At 35.0% G+C, this 27,593-nt stretch overlaps 1 long non-coding RNA gene across 1 annotated transcript in view; it reads left to right on the top strand.

Annotated features, from left to right (window-relative positions):
* Positions 1-27,593, top strand: part of LOC138400171 (uncharacterized) — a 197,014-nt gene that overhangs the window by 88,554 nt on the left and 80,867 nt on the right. The gene's annotated exons all lie outside the window — the stretch shown is intronic.

Here is a 27,593-nt window from a genome sequence, read left to right as displayed (position 1 = left end):
ACTCTCTAGAGGACAATTTGTTACTTCATAACAAGACCTGAATAATTCTCCTTAACTTTTAATTAAACATTTCCACTTCTAGCATTTTGTGATAAGAAAATAACCAGAGAGATCCACACTGAAGAATGTATAGACATATTCACTGCGTTTATAACATTAACAAATTTGAAACACTTATCCAATATTTAGTTATTAATTAAATATATTTTGGTCCACTATTACTATGTTCTATTGTGAAAATAAATATCAAATTTTAAAATATTATTGCATTATAAGAGATTTACTCATGACTTAATTCTTAACTTTTATTGAAATGTAGGTACATAAAATTGCACTAATCATAAGGACACAATTGAACGAATTTTTGCAATATTAAAACACTCATGTAACCAGTGTTCACATTAACAAATAAAAAACACCAGCTCACCAGAAGCTTTTCTTATGTTTCCTTTACCCTCATTTCTAACAGCATACATTATTTTTTTCTTCTTTTTCAAGTATTTCTAACAGCAATCATACAGAATGTACCTTTTTGTGTCTGACTTTTTGCTCAATATTATGTTTGGCAGATTTCAACCATGTTATTGCATGTGGCTTATTTTCTTAATTATTAATGTCAAAGATATTCAGGATGTTTTCAGTTTAAGCTATTAGGAATAGTGCTGTAAGGAACTATTTTTTAATTAATTCATGTTTTGTCATGAACTACATGTGTGTGTTCTGTTTCACTGGTTGCTGGACATATGAGTAGAAATGAAATTGCTAAGTCATAGGGTATGAATAGCTTCAGCTTGTGTAGCTATTGACATTAGTTTTTCAAAGTGATTGTGCCAATGTTATTTATTCTCACTAGCAGTGCATAAGAGGCTTAGTCATTCCATTTCCTTATATACATTTGATCTTATCTGAAATTTTCGCTTAAATGATTTTGGTGGGTAGGAACTAGCATTGTACTTTGTTTTTATTTTGAAATTCTCCTAATGGCTAATCAAGTTGATCTCCTTTTTAATAATTTTGTTAGCCATTACAAAATCAGTCATGTGAATTTGGTCAAGTCCTTTGTCCACTTTTCTATTGAAATGTTTGCTTTTTTTCTTACTGATCTATATATTCTGAATGAATTTTTTGTTGGATATATGCATCACAATTTTTTTTCCTTCTGGCATTTGTCTTTTCACTTTAATGGTATTCTTTTGAATCAATGATTCAGGATTGAATGATTGAAAGTACTCACAAGACTTTTAGGATTTAATAAAGGTTATGGTAGGGTAAGTAGAAATTTGTTAACTTTCAGGTTCTATATTCAGATCTATAAATATAACATTGAGACAGACAAATTTCTTACCCTCATGGAACTTATATTCCAGTCGGTAAAAGAGAGGCAAATGTATAAGCAAAGGAGTATACAAACTATCAGATAATGATATGTATAATGGAGAAAAATAATGTATGGCAATGGGAATAAAGGCATGTTTGCTGTGGTGGGAGGGAGAGAAAGAAGTAAAAGGAGGCTCTTTGATAAGATGACGTTTCAGTAGAAACCTTAAGGGCAAGAAATGCAGCTATATGTAAGAAGGTTTGTCTAGGCAGAATAAATAGAAACTGCAAATATTCATGCAAGAGTATGCATGGAATTTTTAAAGAAAAACAAGTGTGGTTGGAATAGAATTAGCTGGGGTAGGGTGGGGTGGAGGAGAATCATAGGAAATAAGCTGAGAGGGATAGCAAAGATCTAGATCATGTAAGACATAGTAGTCATGGTAACAGCTAATTGGGATGGAAAAATCATTGTAGTGTGTTAAACAGAAGAGTGACATGATTAGACATATGTTTTGAAAGGAGTACTCTGGCTGCTGTTTTGAGAATAGATTTTAGGAGGGCAATGGTGGGAGCAAATTGTTAATCTAGGATGGTTCAGTGATAATTCAGGGGAGAAATATGATGTTTTAGATCCAGCAGTGTTGGTACAGATATATTTTAAAGACAGAACATTTATGGCTTGACGATGAATTAGAATCACTTAAGGGAACTGTCAATGGTGACTAATAGGTTGTGCTGTGTTCCATCCATTACTGGAAGCATGGAGTTACCATTCCTGAGATAGGAAAGGTTGTGGGATGAGGATGTTTTAGGAAGATGCACTAGTTGGCAGAAATTAGGAGATTGGCATTTTGGGGTATGTTAAGCTTGAGATGACTTTTAGTCATCCAACTGAGGATGTGACTAGGAAGTTGTATATATGAGTTTTAAGGTTAGGGCTAGTATTTAATCTAAAGTTATAAATTTGAGAATCATCCTCCCCTATATAGAATTTAAAATTATAAAACCATGTAAGAACAACCAAAGAATGAGGAGACACAGGAGAAAGAAGCAGCCTATGGTCTGAACTCTGGGGCACCATAGTTTAAATGTAGAGTAGATAAGAAGGAGCCTAAAATGCTAACAAAGGCTGCCAATGGAGTGTGTGTGTGTGGGTGTGAGTGTATGTGTATGTGTGTGAGCGTGCGCACGCACACGTGTGTGTGACACAGACAGAAATATATCTAATTGAAAAAAGTATTTCAAGAAAGATGGAATGATCAACTGCTTGAAGTACTATTGATAGACTAGATAAAATCTGGGGACTGACCATTGGCTTTGGCAACATGAGCAACAAGGAACGTGAGCTCCTTCAAGTGTGAGGGCGAAATGTTGATTGGAATGGATGCAAGAGAAATGGAGGAGGGAAACTGAAGACCATTTCTTCTGAGGTGTTTTGTTATAAAGAAGAGGAGAACCAGCAAGTAGTAACTAGAGTGGATGTGATCTGATAAACGATCCATTAGAAGGAAAATGATTTTGTAGAAGAGTGAGGTGGTGGAACCGATGGAGTAAACTAGATACATCAGTAAGCCAAGTCTGAAGTCCAATTTTTTGGGATCTATAAACATTTTTGGTCAAATGAATAATTAATGGATTTGGTCTCACATTTAATACTGCACACCAAAGCCTGAAAATGCTCTTTCAGATATATGCCACTGGTTATATCTAAAGTGGCTCGCAAATGTATTGCTGGCTCAGGACAAAACCATCAAGGCTACCACAACTTTTAAAAAAATTTGGGTGTATGTGCTCTTCCTGGCTATTTGAAATATAAAATACAGTATAAACTCACACAGATAAAACCACATTAAATGTGTTTTTAAACTTTGTTGACCTGTAGGATTATTTGTAAGGCACTTAATTTTGAAGGGAATATATATCCTTATGAAAATGATATCTGACTTCAACTGAAACTTCCATGTCTATACTGGAGCCATGTTGTAAAATTTCCTGGTAACATCTTAAATTTTAGTTCACATAAGACTTAGTTAGAAAAGTTAAAGTAGTTAAGGAGTGAAGAATTTTTGTCACATTCTCAAAAAAGACAATTTTCATTAAGGGTTCTCTAGCTGACACAAGTGATTTTTTCTGCTTTAAATTCATGGGGAAAAATAGAAGGAAAGTCTGAGAATTAGGAGGATTAATTGAAGAGTAAGAAAAGTTCTACGACTTTACCAGATAAGCTATAAATTTAAAATTATAAAAGTTGACTAGAAATATCTTTATAATAACCAAAATTTAGAGAATTTATCTCCTAAATTCAGGAAATTCTTATTTCCAAAGAATAATTTATATACTATTAATATTTATATTAATTTAGTGTGGATTAGAAGGACTGTATTTTTTAGTTTCCTTTAAAATTTCTTTCTTGTATAGAAAGGTTCTAAAATATATTTTAAAATGATTCTGAAATCATCATTTTTTTATCTTTTTCTCATTGTGATACAATTATTCTGGCTTGTATCTATGGTGGAGTCTTCCGTGTTTCTGCAGGACACACAGAACTTTTCTCACCTGTCATGTCTCATAATTTATAATAGTTAATATTTCACGAAAACACAGATGTTTCTTCCTTTTTGTTTGTCTTTTATATGTATTACATTTTATTAAAGAGTTTTGTTTTTAGTGTTGCTACACTTAATACTTTGAAGAAAACATTTCATGGATGATATGATGAAGTGGATGAATGGCTCTGATCTCTAAAATTTTTAACACATCTTTGGCAGAAATGTAGTCACTCATTCATAGGATGCTAAACACCATTCACTTGGTGGATGATTAATTCTGATTATAGGAAGAGTACCAAGAGGGAAATAAGTGAATAAAGACATTTATAATTATAAGAAGGCAATAACTCAAAAGCGATTCCCTTATCTCTCTCTAGTCACCAGTACAGTTGCTGCCAGACTAAAATAAGTTTCCATGTCCTGTATTATTTATCTGTAGCATTTGTCACAGCCATTATTTGTATACCTTCAGAGAAATGACATTTCCTAAACTTCATTGAGATTATGGCATTAAATCAAATCAAAGAATAGAATATATCTAGTTTATAGGACAATTACAATGACTAAAATTTTGGAGTCCTACCTACCAAAACTAAAAACTTTATTTTTCTTTTACATTTATTTGTCTATCCATGCAACTACATATTTCACAAAATTTAATAGGAATCTAATCTGTACCAGGCACTGTTCTGTTCTAAGTCTTGGGAGTATAGCAAGTAATAGAACAGACAAATATCTATCCCCGCACAGAGCACACATTCTGGGGATAGGGATGTAGAAAAATTGTCAAAAAAGTTAAAATACAATATGTCATATATGGTAAGTGCTATGTCAAGGGAAGGGAAGAGAAGAAAGGAGTGTCATAATTGGGCAAAGATAGGTATTATCTCGAATGCCCTTAGAAACAAAGGAGGAATAAATTCTTGGGAGTGAAAGATAACCTGAGATTAGTCCTAATAGCCTCCAGGTGGACAGTGTAGATGAGGCTTTAAGTGCTGGGGAAAGAAAAGAGCAACTATTTTGCTAGAGACTGGAATAGTTCTGAGAGTGGCCTTTTCTCTCTTACCAGAGATACAGAGGACAGGAAATCAAGTTCTCCTACTTTGAGCATAAAGAGTTTCTTAGCCTCCTCTTGACTTCTGTGAGGGAACGTAGTGGGAAGAACAATATATTTTCTAATATCCAGACTGTTTTCTCATCATTTCTATAATCCTTCCTTCTACTCACTATTTTCTGTTCTGCGCATAAGGAGTTCATCTCTGCTGTAAATTCTTCATAAATATTAGAGCTCTAGGGGCATATGAGCTTTTGGCTCTTGAGGTGACATATACTCGATGCAATCAAAATCCCCAGGTTAACATATCTGTGGAGGAAACTTGTCCCAGTCACTGGAGGAAGAAGAGTCTCAGGAGGTAAATCAAGTGAAAAACTTTTAGAAAACTGTTCCCGAACCCCAAAAAAGGGTCCAGCCTAGGTCTTGTCGCTCCTCACGCAAAAAGTTAATTAATGAGACAAGGATGATTGCCAAGGAAGAAGGAATTTTAATGTGAAAGATGTCTGCTGGAAGAACATGAGAAATAGTCTCAAATCTGTTTCCTTGACCGACTAAAGGCTTTTATAGTGGGTTGTGGAATACAGGTCAGTTTGCATGGGGTGTGAAGTCATGGGTCTTCAGGAGGGCTGATTGGAGAGTCAGCTGTTGGTGGAGGATGGTTGGTCCTGGGGAGAGGCTAGTTAAGTCTGGTTGTTAGTCTTGGCTGGTAAAGTCTGAGGGAGGGGGTCATTTTGCAAGGCTGATTGTAAAATCATCGATACCATTTACACAAATATGTGCTGCAGTTTGGAAAGAGAATATGATAGTCACATATATACAAACTATTTCCTGCTCGCCATTCCAGGTTCAAAACACATGTTCTGGTTTTCTATTCCTTCATAGAAAACCATCCTAAAAATTAGTAGAGTAAACCAATAACAATTTCATTATATTTTCCATTATGTGGGTCAGACAGGAGGCAGGGCACAGTGGGGATGGCTCATTTTGGCTCTGTGATGACTGGCACCACCTCATTTGTGGCGCCTTTATCATCTGGATATAGCTGAGATGACTCAACTAGAGCCTAATGTCTGGGGCTTCAGACTGGGCTTTTGGATGTGGTCATCAGTTCTTCTCCACATTTTATCTGCTTGCCAGGCAGGTGACCTTCTCCAAGCCTCTTCCTCATGTGTCTGCGTTGGGCTTTCTCATATCATGGCAGTGCCAGGGTAGTCAGAAATCTCACATAGAAACTGCTTCTGGAGTGAGCATTCCAAGAGTAGGAAGTAGAGGTTGCCTGTCTCTTAAAGATAGGCTTGAAAATTAGTGCAGCATCATTTCCTTTTATTCTATTCATAACAGTACTTGCTAAACCTACCTAGATTCAAGGAGAGAGAACCAACCTCTCAAACAGAGCATTGTCAAAGAATTTATGGCCACATCAGAACTGCAATTTTTGATCCCCTAGTAGTTAGGTGGGTCCTGTGACTGGCTCTGGTCAATGAGTTGTGAATAGAATGGCCTGTATCCTTTCCAAGCTAGGGCATTTATCCCCAATTTAAGACCCTTCAAAAATCCCTTTCCCTTAGCACAAAACCTGATAATGTTTGAGATATTAAGCTGTGTCCCATCCCAAATGAAGAGACATGGAGCAGAGGTGTTAGCCATCCTAAAGGACGTGTGCTGTGTGTAAGATAAGAACCTTATTATTCTAAGATACTAAGATGTGGGATTTGTCTGTAAGTGTACAATAACTTAGTCCATACTGACACATACACAGCCTTTGCATCTGTTTCCTTGATTATGTGCTGTAACTATTGAGATATGCTAACTTTATTATCAGATAAGAAGCTCCAATCTGGGAACATATTTACATCTGGGAACATTTATTCAAGGAGAATTATTATTGCTTCCTAAACATACCACATATGGCAGAACAACCAGAGAATGATTCAAATATTTATTCTATCCTCTTTTAGAGCTAAGCAGAGAAAAATTGTTTTGGACAGTATTTATTTTTCCCTGAATAGATAAAGCAGAATTCATCTTTATTAAATTTTACTTGTTCTCTTCACATTGCCATATTTCTGTCAATGTCTGATAATTCATTTTTCTTCTCTTTTCATTTTTTCCCATTTATTTTACCTACTTAAGTTTATTTAGTGCAGAAATCAATTTCCAATGTTTCATATTTCAGGTTAGCGTCATGTACTTTATAGGAACTGTAAATGACAGGGAAGTTACTTAGGATTTACATTTAAAGGTTATTTGGTCAAATAAGAATAAAATGCCACTTTTATGCTTTAAGTATTTAATTTCAGAGGGGAAAAGTGTACAATGGCCTTTCTTTCCACATTTTTGCAGCTAAGCATTTTATAGAGAATTCATTAAAATTGTACACTCTGACCTTTAGGTAGAAGGGGCACCCACTAGATGGCAACACTCATTGGATTTGCATAGTTTAAGTGTCCTAAATTTGCAATTCTTAGAGCAGAAATGAGAAACTAAGGAGTAAGCCCGGGCCTCAAATCCCAAATAAGGCAGGACATGTCCCCAGCAAATGCTTTATATTCACATAGCAACCGGGAGAATGTTCAGGATGAGGTTTATCAGATTGGTCAAGCATGGTAGGAATAGAAAGCTTGAATTGCAAGATTATAGAATGTCAAAATTAAAATTTGCAAGTCACATTTCCACCCAAATCATATATTCATTTCATATTTCTGAGTGATGATCATATAGGACCTTACTGAATTCTCACGTGACAGAAGCAGTTCATTGCATGTATGGGAAGCTTCAGGAATGAGAAAGTGCTATTTCACAGAACTATAATCATCATATGGAAGAGTGTACTGATTGATTCTACTGTGGGCATACAGGTAACAACCACACAAATCAATAGATAAAATGCTGTCAGAACACAAAAGATGCACGTGTCATTTCCAATAACACTCCATCCCTCACCTCTAGAGGTAATTACAATCCTCTCTGGGAATGTAAGAATTTCCTTGTTTTTATCGTTTTACCACATACATATGCATTCACAAACAATGTGTTAGTTTTACCTATTTTTGAACTTCATTTAAATGGAATAATTCTACTTGTACTGTTTTATGTCTTGCCATTTTTACTCTATAGTTGTAAGATTCGAGCATGTTGTTGTGTAGTACTATAGTAGTTTGTTCATTTCGAGTGCTTTTCAGTATGACTTTGTATGAACATACCATAATTTGTTCTTTCTTCTCTAAAGCCAGTAAACATTCCTTCTTTTTTTGTGTGGCCACTCAGTTTATTATTAATGCTCTTGAATTATATATAATTTTCCCCTTTAATCTTTTCTTTTTAATTATTTTGAGTCATAATAGTTGTATATTTATGGGGTACATGTGATGTTTTGATACAGGCATACAATGTGCAGTAATTAAATCAGGGTAATTGGGGTATGTATCACTTCAAGCATTTATCATTTCCTTCTGTTAGGAACATTCCAATTCCACTCTTTCAGTTATTTAAAAATATGCCATAATTTATTGCTGACTATAGTCACCCTGTTGTGCTATCAAATACTAGATCTTATTCATTTTATCTAAGTATATTTTTGTACCCATTAACTATCCCCACCTCCTTGCTACCCCTCCTATCTGCTGGTAACCATGATTCTACTCTATCTCCATGAGTTCAATTGTTTTAACTTTTATGTCCTACATATGAGTAAGAACATTCAAAATTTGTCTTTCTGTGCTTGACTTATTTCACTTAATATAATGTCCTTCAGTTCCATTCATGTTCTTGCAAATGACAGGATTTCATTCATTTTTATGGCTAAATAATATTCTATTTTGTATATGTATCACATTTTCATTATACATTCATCAATTGATGGACACTTGATTCCCAATCTTGTCAGTAAGTATTCTTGTACAAGTGTTATTAACATGTAAGTATATTCATTTCTTTAGGATATAAAACCAGGGGTGAAATTTCTCTATCATAGGATATATGCATCCTGAATTTTACTAATAATGCCAAAATGTTCTCTAAAGTAATTATTCCAATCTACAGTCCTACCAGCAATGTATGAAAGTTCCTTTTGTTCCACATCCTCTCCAACATTTGTACTATCAGATTTAAAATTTTCACTCAATATGATGAGTGTGATTTTAATTTGCATGCCTCTGGTGATTATTGAAGTTGAGCATATTTTCATGTTAATTGGCTATTTTAATTTTCTTTTTTGTAATATGTCTCATTCTTTCTTCCATATAAAAGGACTTTAAAATGAGGTCAACTTTCATTTGTTTACAAAGTCTACTTTTCAGTTCTTTAGTGTTCATTAAATTATATAGTTTTTTAGATAACTTCTGCTATACGTACTTTAAATTGGCCCCTTCCTTATTATAGTACAGCACTGAGAACAAAACTCAATATTCTTTATGTGATCTGAACAATGCAGGATAAATCATAGTTCTAGTCCCCTTAATCTGAGGACTACTATATTTCTATTATTAAACTTAGATTGGCATTAGTAATCTTAGCAGTTCTGTTAGCATGTTATAATTTATCCCACAGCATTGAAAGCCAGTGTTCTTTTGAGCTTGGTAACATTCTTATAGAGTGATCTGAACAGGTGGGTTAATTTCTCCAATTCACCAAGGTCAATTAATGGTTGTCATAACCTACCTACACATTGAATGCATTTGCTTTTCCCCTTTATTGGAGAAATCTATCTGAGGCATGGGTATTTCTTCCCCTTGGTCGAGAAGAGGAGTCAGTTAGGAGTAATAATTTATATTCTGACAAGCAAAATTTGAGCAAATTTTAACAGGAAGGTAATTGAGTCCTGATGTGAATTTTTTCATGAGATAATGTTTTATATGCCAAAAAGTCAAGCATTTTATGTAGAAATGATTACAATGACTAAGGGAATGATGTTTTGATTCTCAATGAATATGTTACAATAACATTGATAAAACATGTTTCATGGGATGTAATTATAAACAACTTAATTTTCAATTCCCATCCTTGTTTTAAGTTTATTCTGTAGGGCTAAACCCTACACCCGCCCTAGTAAAATTCAGTAGAGTGCCATGATTTTTGTGTTATTTTCAGGAATTGACAATAATGTATAAAATTAATATATTCACCAATACAATAGTCAACCTTTAACTTTCCTGATTACTACTTAAGTCACGACCTGATCTTACCACCAGGGAGAAAGGGATGCAGGTGGCATTTACTCTCTTTCTCCATTTCAGGATTTATCTCTTCTCCCACAACTTCCCAACAGTGTTTTCTGACCCTTCCAGGATCCGCAAGTGAGAAGAGATGAGAGAAGAAAATAGGCAGAAAAAGTTCCTACTCGGCTTGTGTTATTGTGAATGACTATAATGCTCTGAGCTTTGCAAGTATTTCCAGCTGACACTGTCTTGTGCAACACTTTCATGAGTTCTTCCAAGAGTTCTCTCTTGCCAGGCATCCCTCCCCTGCAGTTTCCAGGATGCAGAGGATACTGTCTACTGATTGGCTGCTTTGTGGTGCACTTTCCCCTCTTTCTATTAGGTTCACCCCACTCCCTTGGACAAATTTCCTTTAAGGAGTTTCCAGTTGGAATTTTCTTTTGTGCATATAACCCATCTCTGGAGTATTCACCTTTAGCTCAACATTAGGGCTACAGGTGCTAAACTGTTACCTCACTCTCAGGTGAAAATATGCCTCAACCAACCTTTTAACTGCCAAGACATAAATTAGACCAATACACTCTGTCCATCAAACTCTGCATGTGTCCCATAAAATCCTTTTTCCTAGTCTTTCCTAGCTTTTCCTTGAGGCGAAGGGCATACACTCTTCCTTCCTTCCACTTTGGAATGAAGCTCATGGCACCCTAACAACTCTCTCTGTCTGAGAATTCTTTGTTAACCACTAGACCCCTGACCCCTTTCTACTCTTAAGATGGTTGAAGGAGGATTCTTCTTTGGAGTGAGGTACAGAATATTTTACATTTTCTACAAAAATACAATTAAATAAATTTATTTAAACAGAAATAAAAGCATATTGTATGCTTCATTCTTTTATCCAACTAATATTTACTGAGATCTGTTACATAAGGCACTGTTTTAGTAACTGGGATCACACTTTGAAAATAAAACCAAAACAAAATTTTGTGTCATCATGGAGCCATGTTCCAATTTGAACAGAGAAATAACAAGATAAATGAGTAATGTAGATAACATGGTAAATGATGATATATGCTAAGATAAGAAAATGTTAATGAGAGAAACATAAAAAAATATAAAAAAAACTCAGTGGCAGGGTTGTAATTTTGGATAGAGTGACCAGGGAATATTTCAGGAGAGGCTGATGTTTGAACAAAGACCTGCAGAAGGTGAAGGAATAGCCATGCAGGTGTTCATGTGAAGAGGATTCCAGGAAAAGGGGTCAGATATGGCAACTGCCCTGAAGTGGGAGCACATCTGACCTTCACAAGAGAAGCAGGAAGACCAGTGTGATTAGAAGGGAATGATCCAAAGGAAGAGTAGCAGGAGATGAGTTCAAAGAGGAAAGTAGGGGAAGAGGGTTAGACTGTTTAGGGCCTGAAGGTCATTGGGAGGACATTGGCTTTTGGACAAGTACAATTTGGGACCATTAGAGTGTTTTGAATGGAAGAAAGACATCCTTTGGGCTATAGCTTAGTAGGAGTATTCTTCCATGTGCAGAATGGACTATGGGATGTGGGAGGGAGCAATGGCAGAAGTCAGAGACCATTTAGGAGGATACTGCAACCATCCAAACAAGAGATGACAGTGTCTTGAAAAGAGTTATTAATGGCAGAAATGATAAGAGATAGTCAGAATTTAGATCTCTTTTGAAGAAAAGCTGACAGGAATTGCTGATGAACTGGATAAAGATTTGAAAAGCAGTGAAACAAATTAGAAATATTTTACCCCAAGATACAGCATTTTGACGTGCTGAACTGACTGAATAAGCCTCAAGTCCACCCCTCCACTATTGCCACTGCCCTCAAAAGCTAGAATTTCTTTATTTGTCTAAAGATCCAGACCCTAGTAATCCTTTATTGCCCCTCAACAGAATTCCTCTTTTGCCCCCTCCCATAACCCATTTAGTCAGAAATGCATATAAGTTTCTCAACCCTGTTGGGGAGTTGAATCTTCATACTGAGGGTTCTCTTGAATACACGTTAAAGAATTTGTATTTTTTCCTTCCTAGTAACCAATCTGCCTCATATCAGTGATTTTTCAGTGAAATTTTATGGTGCCAGGTGCCTTTGCTCCCTATAGTTTGGTGAACCTTTGAGGGGCCAAGGGCCTTTGATCCCTATAGCAGAGATAAGTCAAGGATGATACAGGTTTTACCCTGAGAAATTGGAAGAGAAGACATCATTTCTTGAGTTAAAAAAGACTGAGGGAGAAGCACATTGGAAGGGAATATTAGGGATTTAGTTTTGGACATGTTTAGTTTGAGATATCATTAGTATTTATCACCTTGGTTAGAGATATCTGATAAGCATTTGGTTATGAAATCTGAGGTTTAGGGGAGACATCCAGGTTGACGACATAAATTATCTCTCTATTAAATTGAGGGTACATAGTACCATTTCTAATATCATTCCTAAAATTATACCACTTAGTTAAATTAAAAAAATAAGATTTTTGAAAATTGTGTGCACACATGTGCACACAATTTGTTCTTTTATGAAATCTATATACAGTCATAAATATACGTAAGTGGTGGCTAAACAATAGTATTTGGCCTTTGCTGGATTGTTGTAGCACTTTCTGAAAAAGAAATTGTTCCCAGAGTAGGAGTGTACAACACACCACTTTTTCTGAATGTCATTTTGGCCACCACTATTTCTTCATTTATTTCTACATAGCAATCACTATTCTAGTCCATGTAAATCATGGCTATTGATAAATTGAAAACACCTGTTGAAGCTAGTCTTCTCCTCAGGCAACTTGTACTCTCTTGTGAAGGACCTGTGCTGTCTGCATCAAAGTACAAACTGTTCCCTCAGGAGAATGGTGATTACAGGAAGAAATAACATTCACAAAATTATATGCTTGAAAAAGTGAAACAATATAACCAATATCTAAGAGAAGCACAAATCTGTCTACACTTTTCACACATCGATAGATGTGAAATAATTATATCTTTTGAAATCATAGAATTTCAGAGTTCAGAGTAACATTAAAGGTCTTTTAGGCCATAAATAAGGAGACGTTTTTGCTTTTGTGAGAAGGAAAATGATTTTCCCAAGTTCTCAGAATTGGTTTCCAGCTGAGTTAAGAGATAGTCTCCTTCTGGTTTTCCAAGCCAGTACTTTTAAACTATACCTCAATGAATACACCAAATAATTTTCTGTCTCAAAATTCCAAACTCTGGGATTAAGGGAAAAAATCAGTACTTAGGGTTTAGGACTTTTTACCAATGGAGTCTAAAATAGTACTGGCATATAGTACACACATGGAACATTATGGTAGAAATTTATTTCTTCTTGATAGAGTTGTACAAAAATCAGGATATAAGCTGATTAAGTTAGAGGAAGGTAAAATGAACTACCTAGAAGAAAAGATGAATAAATTATACACATATAGCCCTTATAGATGGTAAATATAAAGGAAAAGAGAAGTTGCTACTTTATTTAGCGGAACAGACCTATTCCATCTACTGTATCCCAGGACCTGGGTTCTTTGACCAATTTTTAAACCAAGGAATGTCTCTCTCAAGGACTTGCATGCCATCCCTTTAAAATATAATCACCAAGCAATATAGCTTCCCTATCTCCTAGTTTCTGTGTGACAGTAGAAACCTAACTTCTAGGTACTTTACTCCAAGACATAAAACCACCTCCTTTCATAAAGATATGAGAAACTTGACTTTTCCTTTCAGCAAGGCCAAGCAGCACACACAGAGGGCCTATGATTTCTCCCTGCCCAACTCTTTTAAAATCCTGTCCTTTTTTTCAGGGAGTTGGGCTCAGACTGAGTCCGGACATCTCTCCACTGTTACAACAGCTTTGAATAAAGTCTTCCTTACCTGTTTGTCTTGGTGCATTTTTTGGCATTTATTTTTCCATATACCTTTGAATCAATATGACAGAAACTTTATAAATAATGCCCTCACTGTACTTCTCAGCTAATCAGTTAATTGTGGTAAGATACCAATTTTGATGGATAAATTATTGATAGTGATGTAGACTTAGAGAAAATTTAGCCATCTAAATTAGCCATCTCTTTGTTGATCATACTTTTATTTGTAATTATTCGTAGAAAGATGTCTGGAAAGACATTTTTGGTGTCTGCTTCTTGAGATAAATTTAGGGAGAATAAATGGGTTTGGACATGAGGAAGGAAACCTTATTTTCATTTTGTATGTTTTGGTACTGGTTGAATTGTTTAAATTCTTTTATATTTATTCAATTCATTTAAAGTTTTTCATCAAAGGAAATTACCATATGGAGATATTTCTCCCCCACCCTTATTTTTCCATGATAGCATTCAGAATTAAAAAATAATAAATGTTATGTAATATTGAAATATAAAAAGAAACATGCTACATTAAGAAAAAAATTCTGTATTTTCTTTCTGTATCTTCCCCTTACAAATGTTTTCTTTGAGGCAAAGTAGTGATGAATTGGATTCTAGATAAATGTTACAATATCAATGGACCACACCAATATATAGTATTTTTAAAAATTAGTAATGGTGCTATCTATATCCATTGTATTCTTCCTATGCTCGAGGTCAAAAGGACAATTATAAAGGTGAATGGCCTTTTATGGAATGATTTAATAGTGGTCTCTAACAATCTTGAGCTCAGTAGAACCCAAGGTTTATTTGCATTATGTAACCTTGTGTGTTTTGATTTTAGACAACCACAGTTTGTCACTTTTGTACCTACTAAAGATACTTATTTACGTCCATGTGATGACATTTTGCAAAAACAGTACAATGGGAGTCCATTTGCTATTATAAGTAAAGTTCACTTTGAAGGTTTCTGTAACAAATTTTCTACTCTTTAGGGTGCACACACTTGCTTTTTTGTCTGATATTTTTCCCAGTCATTTTTAGTGAAAGTATCCACTAGATGGTTCTCCTAGTCTAGTCTAACCATAATTGTTTTTCTTATTATCATAATGGTTATTATCACAATTATCATTATTGTCATTAGAATCATATTTTCTCAGGAGATTTCTTGACATTTTACAAAGTCAAATTCTTAACTATAATATTTTGTAATATTTCACTTCTCCTTCCCCCATGCCTCAAGGAAGTTACATTAAAACTTTCTTAGACATCAAATTCATGCTTTATTTCTCCAAAAGCTTATAATGAAAAAGAGAGAAAACAATACTTGCCTGGATGGAAAAAAGAAAAAGAATAAAGGAATATTAATGGTACAAACTATATATTGTCCTTACTAAGTAGTACATGATTTTACAAAGAATAAGTATTAGATAAATAATTTTTGAAAGAAGGTAAGCAAAACTAGGAATGAAAAACCAGGTTATATTTCTCTTAAAGGAGGAGTTGATTTATACTGCAAACTTTTCCAATAAATTCTAAGAGAGGAGTAAGATATATAAAAGGCCAAAAGAGACTATCTTTTATTATTTGTTTTTTGGGAGGAGATCACTTTTGTCACAAAATTGTCATATTGAGTGCTATGTATGTTTACTTAGGAAATAAAGTAATTCATATACTAAGTATTTACTTCTTTTTAAGTTATTTCTGTAAATAGTGCAGGGGTTTGTGTGTATAACAAGGTCATAAGTAGAAAATTTGTACTGAGACACAGAGATGTACTGGCCAGCAAATACTATGGTGCTGTCTAAAGTAACTTATGTCAGTAGAGCAGAGAATTGTGCTTTGGAAGCACCCACACCCCTTCCCCTCTGATGGTAGGTCAAAGCTGCTTAAAATCCAGGAATCAATCTCATGGGATCCTTTAAAATTTTGCTCAAGCAAAATAGAAGAGTGAAGGGCCACCAACAGGAGAAAGTGTTTGGCATGGGCTTTGGGAAACCCAGAACAGAGAGAGGAAAGGGCACACAGAACTTGCTTGCCCTGTCAATAGAGGTGTAGCTGGAGGGGCCAGCAGGGTAGTCTCCACGGAGCTAAAAAAAACTTCCTAAGAAAGAGTATGCTTTGAAAATGTGCCTTTCCCCAGGAATTAAATGACATCTTCTAGTCTTACCAGTCACATATGACCTTTTTTATGTGCTTTTCTGCCTCTTCTTCTATCTTTTCCATTCTAGCAGAGCGGAAATCTTGCTGGCCGACTGCAGGAGGAAGGGCGAGGAATGCCACATTGCCTTCTCTCACTGCAAGCAGGCAGCTCTCAGCAGAGCCCCACTGCAGAAGGGAAAAGATTGAACTCAACAAGTTCAGAATTCTGATTATTTTATGGCACTGGAGATTCTATTTACTGAATTTAGATTACATTTAGTAAAGCTAATTGAATGTAGAATTACTTATTACCTGTGAATACCCAAAAAAGCACATGAGACTGCCTGGGCTGGAAAAAACCTGAGCTCCCTATTTCTTTCCCATTAGCTGTGTTAAAGAAACAGTAGGAGACAACCATCAATTTGCTTTTATGATTGCATCACGTGAAACTGATTTCTCCACATGCTGTTATAAATACACATACAAATGCAGAAATGGAATTAGCTTGCCCTTTGGAATTAGCTGGAATTCAGATCCACTTAATACATCTCCCAAGGAGAAGCAGCTGGTTTCACTAGCTGGCAGGTTATCCAGTTTTCCCTTTCATGGTACTTCTGATAGAAACTGAAATCTTTAGCCAATCACAATATCTAGGTACAAAAAGACCCGTATTTAGGAAGCTGGGGTCTTATTATTTAAAACTCCATTGGGTAACTTCCTGAAAGAGTTTCCAGTATGACAATTCCAGAGGGAGAATCTGAGTGGCCAACTGGAGACCATGTTTTGAAAGAGTAGTCACGGGCCATCTATATATCATTGGTTAAAATTCATATTTCAGGGTCCCCTGATAAGACCCTGTAAGTAAGTCTGTAAGTAGGGCTGTGTATGCTTATCAAGCTGTCCTGGAGATACTTAAGCATACAAAGCAGCCAAAAGCTATTGAACTGGTAGAAATCTCTGCTGCTTTCATTAATCTCTAGGCCAAATGGATTAAATATCATTCTTCCAGAATTTGTTGAGCGAGAAATGACAGCGGTGGAACTCCTTTGAATGTTGTCCATAATTCTTCATATAAAAGTGACTTTTGGTTCAAATTGTTCAAAGATGATTTTTTTTCTTCTTTTGTTGCTCCTTTTTATTTTGAATTCATTTTCAGTATAAATTCTCATCAAATAAAGGACAAAGGCATGTGGGTAGAGTCACAATTTTCTTGGTGTCCTTAGCAATTCCTTAGACAGAACAGATAAAATGATCTTTTTAGGTTACCATGAGCTACAGAGACACAGAGAATATGAGCTTCACATTGAGTAGCAGTTCTTGAAAGAGAGTTGAACACCATCTTACAACTTGATTCTTAAATTCTAGGTCACTGCAATAGCCCATGGGGGCTAAGTTCCTTTTAAATTACAAATAAGATTATTGCTCATTCAAACATTTCTTGATCTTCACAATTCTCTACAATATAACCTATTCAGTGTTTTCAAAATGCAGGAAGAATCAATAGATTTGTTGTTGTTGTTAGATTGGCCATAGTTTTCTTTTCCCCAATTCTGCTGAGCTAAAATATAAAATAGGTAAAATATATTGGCTAAGGGACACCATTTTAGAAAAATGACTAGGCTCCAAGAAATTTAATTAATATATTATTTTTCTTCATTTTTTTAATTTAAACTCATTGATTTGCTGTATTTTTTTTACTGAGTCTCATACCTTTCCATCTGAGGCAAAGAGAAAATACGATGGGTCAAGTATGACAAAAAGCGGTGGTGCTATATGTGAAAGTCAGAAACCGTTAGCTGTTGTACCAGTTTTCTCCATTTTACTTAAAAAGCTAGTGTGTATAATGTGTGTGTGTGTGTTTAGATGTTGTTATTGTTGTTGGGTTTTACGGTTTAATAACACCTTTTTCATTTTATTTTCTTGAGTTTAGTCCAAAAAAGTTCAAAAGGGAAACTGTGACTAGATATGTGATTTGAAAAAAAAAGATATGTAATTTGGATACAAACTTTGAGCTCTTGACCAAATATTTTCACATAAAAATATTACATAAGCCAGGCATATATTCAAATAATACATATTGACTGTCCACTACAAACACAGTGTCCAATGCTTTTACACAATGCCCAGGACAAAGTAAGCATTATATAAATATCTAGTATTTTTAGGTTTTAAATATTTATATTATGTCATTTAAGCTCTTTTTGTTTTTTTATATTATACTGAGCTAAAATTGAGATGTATAATAACCTGCATATAATTAAGTTACGAAATCTGTTTTGATATATATGTATGTGCATGTGTCTATATATATGGAAAACCATCACTGCTATCAAGATAATGAACATACTCAGCAATTCTAAAGTTCTCCTATGTTCCTTTATAATTTCTCCCTCTTACCTCTCCCCTATCTAGCTATCCAGAGGCAATCACAGATCTGCTTTCCGCAACTATAGTTTTCTCTGCTTTTAAAATAATTTTATATAAATGAGATTATTGAGATCTCTCTTTTTTTAAGGGATTAAGGGTTTTTTTCATTTAGCATAATCAATAGTACATTTCTTTTTATCATTAGATAGTATTCCATTGTATGGTGCTATGGACTTAATGTTTGCGTTCCCACAAAATCCATTTGTTGAAGGTCTTGGGAGGTAATTAGAGTTATATTAGGTCATGAGGGTAGAGTCTTTATGATGGTATTAATGCCCTTATTAAGGAAAGAAGAGGCATGAGATCTCTCTCTGTCTCTGTCTCTCCATGTGCATACTCCAAGGAAAGGCCATGTGAGGACACAATGAAAACAGGGGTATTGGCAAGCCAGGAAGATAGCCTTCACCAAAAAACAAACTTATGGGCACTTTGATCTTGGACTTCCCACTCTCCAAAGCTGTGAAAATTAAATATTTTTTGTTTAAGCTTCCCACTTTATGTTATTTTGTTATGATAGCCTTGAACTGAGAATTTGTTCATTAATTTGCCTGCTAACAGACATGTGAAATATTTATAATATTTTTATTTTATTTATTAAAATAAATATTTTTATTTTTTTTCTATTATTTTATTTATTTATTATTAACAATAACAATGCTATGATCATTTAGGTGCCAGTCTTCACATAGGCATATGTGTTCATTTCTGTTGAGTAAATACAAGAGGAATGATTGAGTCATAAACATTGCCAAGTTGTTTCCCAAAGTGGTGGAAATCCAGTGTATTTTTCAACTCAGACATTTTATTTCTCATACCCAGAAGTTTGATTTGGATCTTTCAGACATCTTGCATATCTCTATTTGACATGCTTAATCTACCTTCTTGAACATACGGCATAGAGTCATAATAATTCCTTTAATCTCATTATCTGGAATTTCTGTCATCTGTATCATTCCTGGGTTTGTTTCTGTGATGATTTTTTTCTCCTTATAATGGACTGCATTTTCCTCCTGTTTCATACCTGAGAATTCTTGATTGGATATAACACATTGTAAACTTGTTGCATATTTGGTACTTCCTATAAATTCTTGAGCTTTGGTGTTGAACAAAGTTAATTTCTTTTTAAACAGTTGATTCTATTTAAACAGTTGAAGCTGTCTTTTGACTAATTCTAAAATTGAATTATAAGGGTTTTTACTCTGGCTGGAGGAACAGGAACTGTTGGTCCTGTGTAAGACTCCTGGATTGTTTCCTCCGTTACTTTTGTAGAGTTCTTTCCTAGCCCTCTGGTATTTTTATCACATGCATGTGCTCACCAGTACTCAACTGAAGCCCAGAAGGACACTCTTGGCAGATCTACAGTCTCTTAATCTGCCCTGCAAACTCTAGCCACATTGGCTTCCCTAGACACCCAGCTTTGTCTCTTCAACTTACAGAGATTGCCAAGTTTTGCCATATTCCTCCTTCCCTGTGCTATGGCCTGGAAATTATCCCTACGGAGTAAGATGGGGCAATCACAGGGCTTACCTTGCTTGATTTCCTTCTCTTAAGAATTACAATCCTGCACTATTTAATGTACAATGTCTAGAAACCACTATTTTTATGTAGTTTTTTCTTTTTGTTGTGTATGTGTTCTGTGTCAACACCTTTGATTGATATGTTGTTGTTTTGCTGCCTGTTTTATGCATTTTCCATGACATGGCAAGTGCTATTTAGAGAAGATGTGAGTTAGAAGTTTTGACACAAGTGTCTAAAAAAAAAAATTTTTTTAATCCCTTTGCATCCTGTTTCCCACGTTTATATTTTCATTTTAGTTTTTATAACTTTTTCTTAGGGTAGAATTTTCTTATCATATTTATATTGGCTAATGTCTTATTTTATTTCTACATAAATGCAACTGAATCAGCTATAACTTTAATATAGGCTTATTATTTCAGTTATCAAGATTAATGAATACTAGTTTGTGCATCTTGAGTCTAATGACTGATAAGAATATTTTTACCGCTGTGATTATTATTTAGTATCATTGGTCAACCATACCTTTTCATGGTTAGTGGCTATTTTACATCATTCATGTAGAATCACAATCTTTTTATTAGCTTTTCAAGAACCCAGGATTAATATTCCTTAATCAGATTCCTGCTGACAAGAACTGATCTGCCTCAGACACTGTTAGACTATTTTCTTGAATCTTGTCTAATTGTATTTAATGGTTATGATAATCAACAACTACCAAATTTTCTGGGTTTTTAATACCAACTATAATTAAATTAAATGTAATAGTAATATACAAACCATTTTTATAAATATATCATACTCCTGTATTTGGAGAAGTTTTATCCAGTAAATCACCTCTATGATACATGATGGGGAATTACAAAAAATACCTTTGCACAGCTAACATAGAGCTTTATTTAAAATGTCTTTTTACTGAAGCACCTTTATACAATAGCACATACACTTTCCTATTAAGAAAGAATCACGTGCTTTCCCTCAAATTGCATTGCTTTTAATATGGGACTATTTCTAGAAATTGTTTTTTAAAAAATTTTCTGAGCTTATTAGAAAAAAATAGAAGTTAAGACATTTACTAAAGACAGGTACTAGAACATAGTCTTCAGTAGGTTAAAAGTCTATCTTCAAAGAAAATGAGTGTCTTTCTGTGATAAGACACAAAGAACACATTCCCACATGAGTCTCTCAGATTCCAAAAGCTGTTATGCTGTGGACTTAATAGAGGCAGCTAAAGAGAAGGCGAAATCATATAAACTAGATGAAAGGGTGGCTGGACTTCACAATGTATTTTACATCATATATTTAAACTATGTTAAATGAAACAAGATACAAGGGCATTCTGCAGTGACTGAGAAGCAGCCTTATTCAACATGTGAAAGAATGTTTTAAATGTACCGTAATGAGGCAGAGGTGGGCTTGCCAGACAAAATACTGGATATCTACCCAGGTAAATTTGAATTTTAGATAACAACAAATACTTTTTATTTGAATATTGCCTAGGGCCTTAACCAAAGGGAAAAAACTGTTTAAAATTCAAATTAAACTGTAATCCCTTTTTAAACAAATTCACTTCATGTGGCAACCTGAGAAGAGGAGTCCAAAAGAATTATGATTTGCCAATAAACCATCTTACTCCTTTCAATAGTCCTGTGGGAAAAAGAGATAGGAGGGTGCTTATTGATCATAGATAACCAAAGAGCCATTGTTGGGCCAGGATCATGAGAACATTTTAATCTTTCTTTTCAGAGGGTTTATATCTGAGCAAATACATACAAATGCTTGAAAATTTACTTAATAGTATATTTATAATTGCTATGTTCTGAATGTTAATGTCTCCCCCAAATGCATATTTTGAAACCTAACCCCCAAGATGATGGCATTAGGAAGTAGGGCCTTTGGGAGGTTTTTAGGTTATGAGAACTTTACCCTAATGAATGGGATGAGTGTCCTTTAAAAGATTCCCCAGAGAAATCCCTCACTCCTTTTGCCATATGAAGTTAGAGTCATAAAACAGCTCTCTATGAAAAACCAAGTCCGCACCGGACACCACATTTGCTGTCACCTGGATCTTGTTCTTCCTAGCCTCTTGAACTGTGAGGAATAAATTTCTGTTGTTTGTAAGATACCCAGTCTATGGTATTTTGTTATAACAACCTGAAGAGACTAAGGCAATAATCCAGATAGAATTTAAGGTTGGTACTATAAAGTGGCAATTCGACCAAGCATGTATTGTAGAATTTTACGCACCCTGAATATCCCAATCAAGCCTAGGAATGTGGTGATTCCTTAGGTACAGCTGGTACAGCTGTGCCTTTGGGGTGACCACACTGCTGGCACCGCTGCACACACAGCCTTTATTGCCTTTCCTAATCCAGAGAGTAAAGGCTTAATGATGGCCTGGCTCCCGTTCCCCTTCTCTAGAGGTGAAAAACACCGCCAGAATGAAGCTGAGACATGCTGAAAATGACGGTGGCTTGAGATAGCTCACATTTAAAGATATTGCAGCCTGTTTGTTCTTTCTATTCTCTTGTTATTTTATCTTGGGAAAGCAGTTCTTCAGTGAAAATGGTAGCGAGCCACCTACAAACTGGGAAAATCTTATGTGTTCCGGAAGAAAATAATTCTAGCTTTACCTCTTTCTTTAACAGAGGTAACTCTTAATAATCATATGCACTCCCTATTCTCCTTTATCTTGATGGATGCATAGCAGCTGTGTGATCTTGTTATTCTTTTTTTTTTTTTTTTTGAGACAAAGTCTCACTCTGTTGCCTGGGCTAGAGTGCAGTGGCATCAGTCTAGCTCACAGCAACCTCAAACTCCTGGGCTCAAGTGATCCTCCTGCCTCAGCCTCCTGAGTAGGTGAAACTACCATGCCCAGATAATTTTTTCTATTTTTAGTAGAGACGAGGTCTCAATCTTGCACAGGCTAGTCTCGAACTCCTGACCTCAAGTGATCTTCCTGCCTCAGCTTCCCAGACTGCTAGCATTACAGGCATGAGCCACTGCACCCGGCCAATCTTGTCATTCTTGCACACATGGCAAAGGAACCCAAAGAAGTTCAGTTAAGTCCAGATCCCTTCATGTTGATGGCTGATTTTGAAATATAGAAGTTGTCAAGGGCTCATAAAGAGATGCTCTGAGGTATATGTACAGTGCATTTATAGTAGCAAACAGCTTTATTCTGCTTCTCTTTATAATGGTCCCTCCAACCAATTCTCATCATCTCTGTTTCTGTCATATGATGTTGGTGTCCAGAACAGCAGTGGGCTATGTATAATAAAAGTATAGAATAAAAAATGTCTTCAGACTTACATAAGTCTATGAAAAAAATGTGAAGCATTTGAGGGACTATGTTGTGGCTCTCTGTGAGGCCCGAGGATGATGAAATCTTTGAAGTTACTGGAAGCTAAGACAGTATTTGTATTTTTTTAAATGCACAAGACTTCAATGAGTCTTTGAAATTAAATTAAATAAGAAAAGCTACTTCAACTCCTCCTTCTTGCCTAGTCTTTAAACACACACATGCATGAGCTGCCAATAAACACACACACAATAGTTTTTTTATTGACTGAACATTATGAGCATTTGTAATTGTCTGCTGTTTATTTTTGCACTGAGGCCTGACACATAAAATGCTGGTAAAAATTTTGATCAAAAGCTTAGGGTTCGTAATGCTGGAAAAACCCACAGTAAAAGTGAGCACTCAAATTTTGTATCTGCTTCCCAAGAAATAAACAAATAGCACTCTGTTTGATGTTACAGAGGAGACATAATCATAAAACAAAGAGAAACTTCTTATCCAAAAAATAAACTAACTGGAAAATGTTTCTCATTTGTAAACTCCATGGTTAACTCTGAATTTATGCTATTTTACAGGCTTAACTTTTGTTTTTTATACAATCATCAATCTGTTTAAGAATAGTCTTACTATGGGTCAAATGGAGTCCCTATAGACATCTGTACAAGTTAGAATTGCCTTCAGTAGCATATAATGCAAAACGCAAACTAAAGAGGATTCAAAATGATAGAAGCTTAATTTTGTCTCACAGAAATTGTGAAGAAAAGAATTGCAGGGTTCGTATGGCAGCTTCGCTGACATTGGCAAATAATGTCCTTTTTATCTTTCTATTCTGCCCTCCTTTGCACATGTGTTTTATGCTTGAGGTTGCCTCATGGTACAAGAAGACAATTTTAGTTCCAGATAATACAACTGTATTCCAGGAAGGAAGAATGAAAAACCAGGGAGGGCTAACGGGGCAAATCTCTCACTTTAACCAGGTTTCCCATAGACCCTATTTGATGGCTTCTGCTTGTATTTCATTGGAAGCAAAGACTGAGAAATGCAATTTTTTATTCAGTTATTTCGTTGAACTAGATAGAATCATGATATATTAGTAAAAAGAAGTGGAAAACAAATATTAGGTGAGAAACTAGCAATCTCTGCTTTTGCATTAATTTACTGCTATGTAATACTTATGTAAAACATATTTATTTTATGTTTTTCTAGTACCTAACTCCTAGTAGATTTTAGGAGGTGACCATCATAACATAACTTAGACCTCATAATAGGTAACTCCAATATAGCATTCTATGTGCCGGGCTAATGTTCTAAATGTTTCATGTATTTAATCTGCAAAACAACTCCAGGATATATGCACAGGTGACTTTTGAACAACGTGGTTTTAAACCGTGCAGGTCCACTTGTAAGTGGATTTGCTTCCACCTCTGCCACCCCTGAGATGGCAAGACTAACCTGTCCTCTTCCTCCTCCTCCTCAGCCTACTCAATGTGAAGATGATGAGGATTAAGTCCTTTATGATGACCTATTTTCACTTAATATACAGTAATTATATTTTCTCTTTCTCATGATGTTCTTCATAATATTTCCTTTTCTCTAGCTAACTTTATTGTAAGAATACAACAGATGATAAATATAACACACAAAATGTGTAGTGCCAAGGTCCATGTGTACACATTTCACAGTGCAATAGTATTAGAATGCTTGTTTCTCCCACCCGTGAGTGGATGAAAATTTATTAGGGTGTCTTCTAAAGTTTGGCCAACAAATATTGGCAATACTGCACTGAAGTAGAATATTTGTGAGAAAACAAAAAGTTTACCTTTTTCATTAACAGACATCAAAAGGTAGTTTTGAGTAGAATTGGAATAGTTATGAGCAAAGTGTTCTCAATGGAAAATAATAATCAAACCATCTGACTCTAAAAAATAATGCAATTATCTTTGGTACTCCAGCATCTTTAGGCTCTCGCCTCCTTTTTTAATATCTCTCTTGATACTAAAAAGTTCTTCCTTTCCTGTCACCTAAAGAAAATGACTGATAAATGTATTTAAACTAAAGTTTTTGGTACTAATTACTTTTTCTGAAATAATTTGCATTTAAAAAGATAATCTGCAGAGAAAAGGCAATGAGTAAGGGAAACAAACTACATGTGACATGTTGAAACTTAAGCATGGAGAAAGGTAATGTGGGGGATAGGAGAGTCTTCTAGTGTTTTAGTTGTGCTATAATACTTTCTTGCAAAGCTAGCCGTGATCATAATGATAATGCCGTCGGTCCATGTTGTATCCTGGAAAATGAAATTGTCAAGGTAAGAGCTTGGAGATGTGGTGTGACAGAGGTGGGGATTCACGAAATAAAGTCTTTCCAACTCGTTGGAAACAAGCTTATTTTCAATTAAAAAAAATGGTTATTAGAGATCAAAAGAAAAAAAAACAAGGGCAACTCTAGAGGACTGCCTGTAATTCAGTCTATGTTTTTTAGTAATTCATTCCCACATCTCTCTGAATAGTTATGTATACACTTGAAGGACACAGTAAAACATTCAAAAGTAAGAACTCAAAAAGATTATACATTTTCTGGAGTTTGTGTTTGGTAGCATATAGATGAATACAATTCTAAAAGTTTAAAATCTGATTCTATATATTTCAAGAATCCCACATGAGCTATTCTATTTGACTTGTTTTCTATAAGGAGTGTATATTTGGTTTCTAAAACTGTAAATCATTAAGAGAGTTTTATTGTAGGATGTTATTATGCATATTATGGTACCGCACGAGATCATTGGGGACCCATTTATGATATTTTCCTCTGTGAATTGGTTAGGATTTTCAAATATAATAGAAGTGACCAAATAACCAGCGTGATCCTTGCAATTTAAAGTGATTAAGTATTTTAGATTTTTTTGAATCCTAAAATTAAAAGTCACTTTGTAAGTAGTGAAACTATTTAAACGAAAGTATGATATTTTCTATTTTTGGTGAGTATTTTAAATTACTGTACTGTATTATGCAGGGCTAATTCTAAATTTTGACCAAAAGCTGTGTTTTATGGACAAATGGAGCAATAAAGATCAATATCCAGTTGGCCATATAAGATTGCAGCAGTGCCCATAACCTCACCCAGACATGTCATAGAATTGGTATGCTTGTTCTGTTTTATGCCTGGTATTCCAGCTTTAAATTTCAAGTGCATTTTAATTTAGACAATGAACAGCATGGTCATCCTATTAATAAATACCATGGTGAATCAAGGCAGTCCTCTGTTCATTAAGATTTAAGTTTATTAGTCAAACAAATGAGGTAGGTTAATAATCTTCCCATTTATTTTGGTTTAAGACCTCCATAAGTAGTGAAACACTGTCAAAGATCCCAGTGAGTCACGCTATCAACTTCCACTCCAGCTCTGTTACCTTGTACTATAATCCTGCCTACTTTTCCCCTGCCAGTTAACTACACTTACCAGGACTTTGTCATTCTCAGATAGCAATATCCACAAAGAAGTAAGAGAAGTTATTTCAATTACAGCATTTTTCACTTTCATCTATAGTTATTATAAATTTTTCAAGGGTGCTTGTGCCATTCTCCTAAAGAAGGTCTTCCGGGCCAACTTATGAGATGTAATTATGAACTGAGCTAGCAGGTGGCACATGAAAAATCTACCCTAATATCTAATCTGCTATATGATGAGGGCACAAAAAGTATTTTAAACCAAAATACAATCTAGCACTCTCCTGCAGTTATTTTGGCCTGTAAATTTTCCTTTCCTTGATTTGTCACTGTAATTGGCCTCTGTGGCGTGCTGGAATCTGATACTAAATATAGTTCTGATGAAAATTAGATAGCAGTGGTCGAGCAAGACAATAAGGTGACTTATGAGGTCGTTTCGGCTCTCCAATAAATATGCGCCTGTTTAGGAGATGAGGGACTATTTGGCTAGCTGTGTCGAGTCTTTGGAATCTGGGCATTTTGAATACTTGCACTTGTGAAATCATTCAAATAATAAACTCTGCTTTTGGGAGTTATTATTTTCTTCATCATCAACTTTCACATAAGGGACATAGTGAGTCTGTGGATATAATCTATTTTGTTATTCAGCACCTCACAGGATAAGATTTTGTCTATATTAGCCCTCTAGATAATATAAGAAAGAAATTAATTTAGAAGAAGCATCAACATTTCCTGGTTTTCTGATTGTACTTTGAGCCAAGAATTTAAAGCCCTGGATCTGTTAGTTTATTCCTCATGCTATTTAGTATTGTTAGA

The sequence above is a fragment of the Eulemur rufifrons genome, chromosome 19 (genome assembly GCF_041146395.1).
Source record: "Eulemur rufifrons isolate Redbay chromosome 19, OSU_ERuf_1, whole genome shotgun sequence".
Lineage (NCBI taxonomy): Eukaryota > Metazoa > Chordata > Mammalia > Primates > Lemuridae > Eulemur > Eulemur rufifrons.
This window is presented reverse-complemented; position numbering and strand designations above follow the sequence as displayed.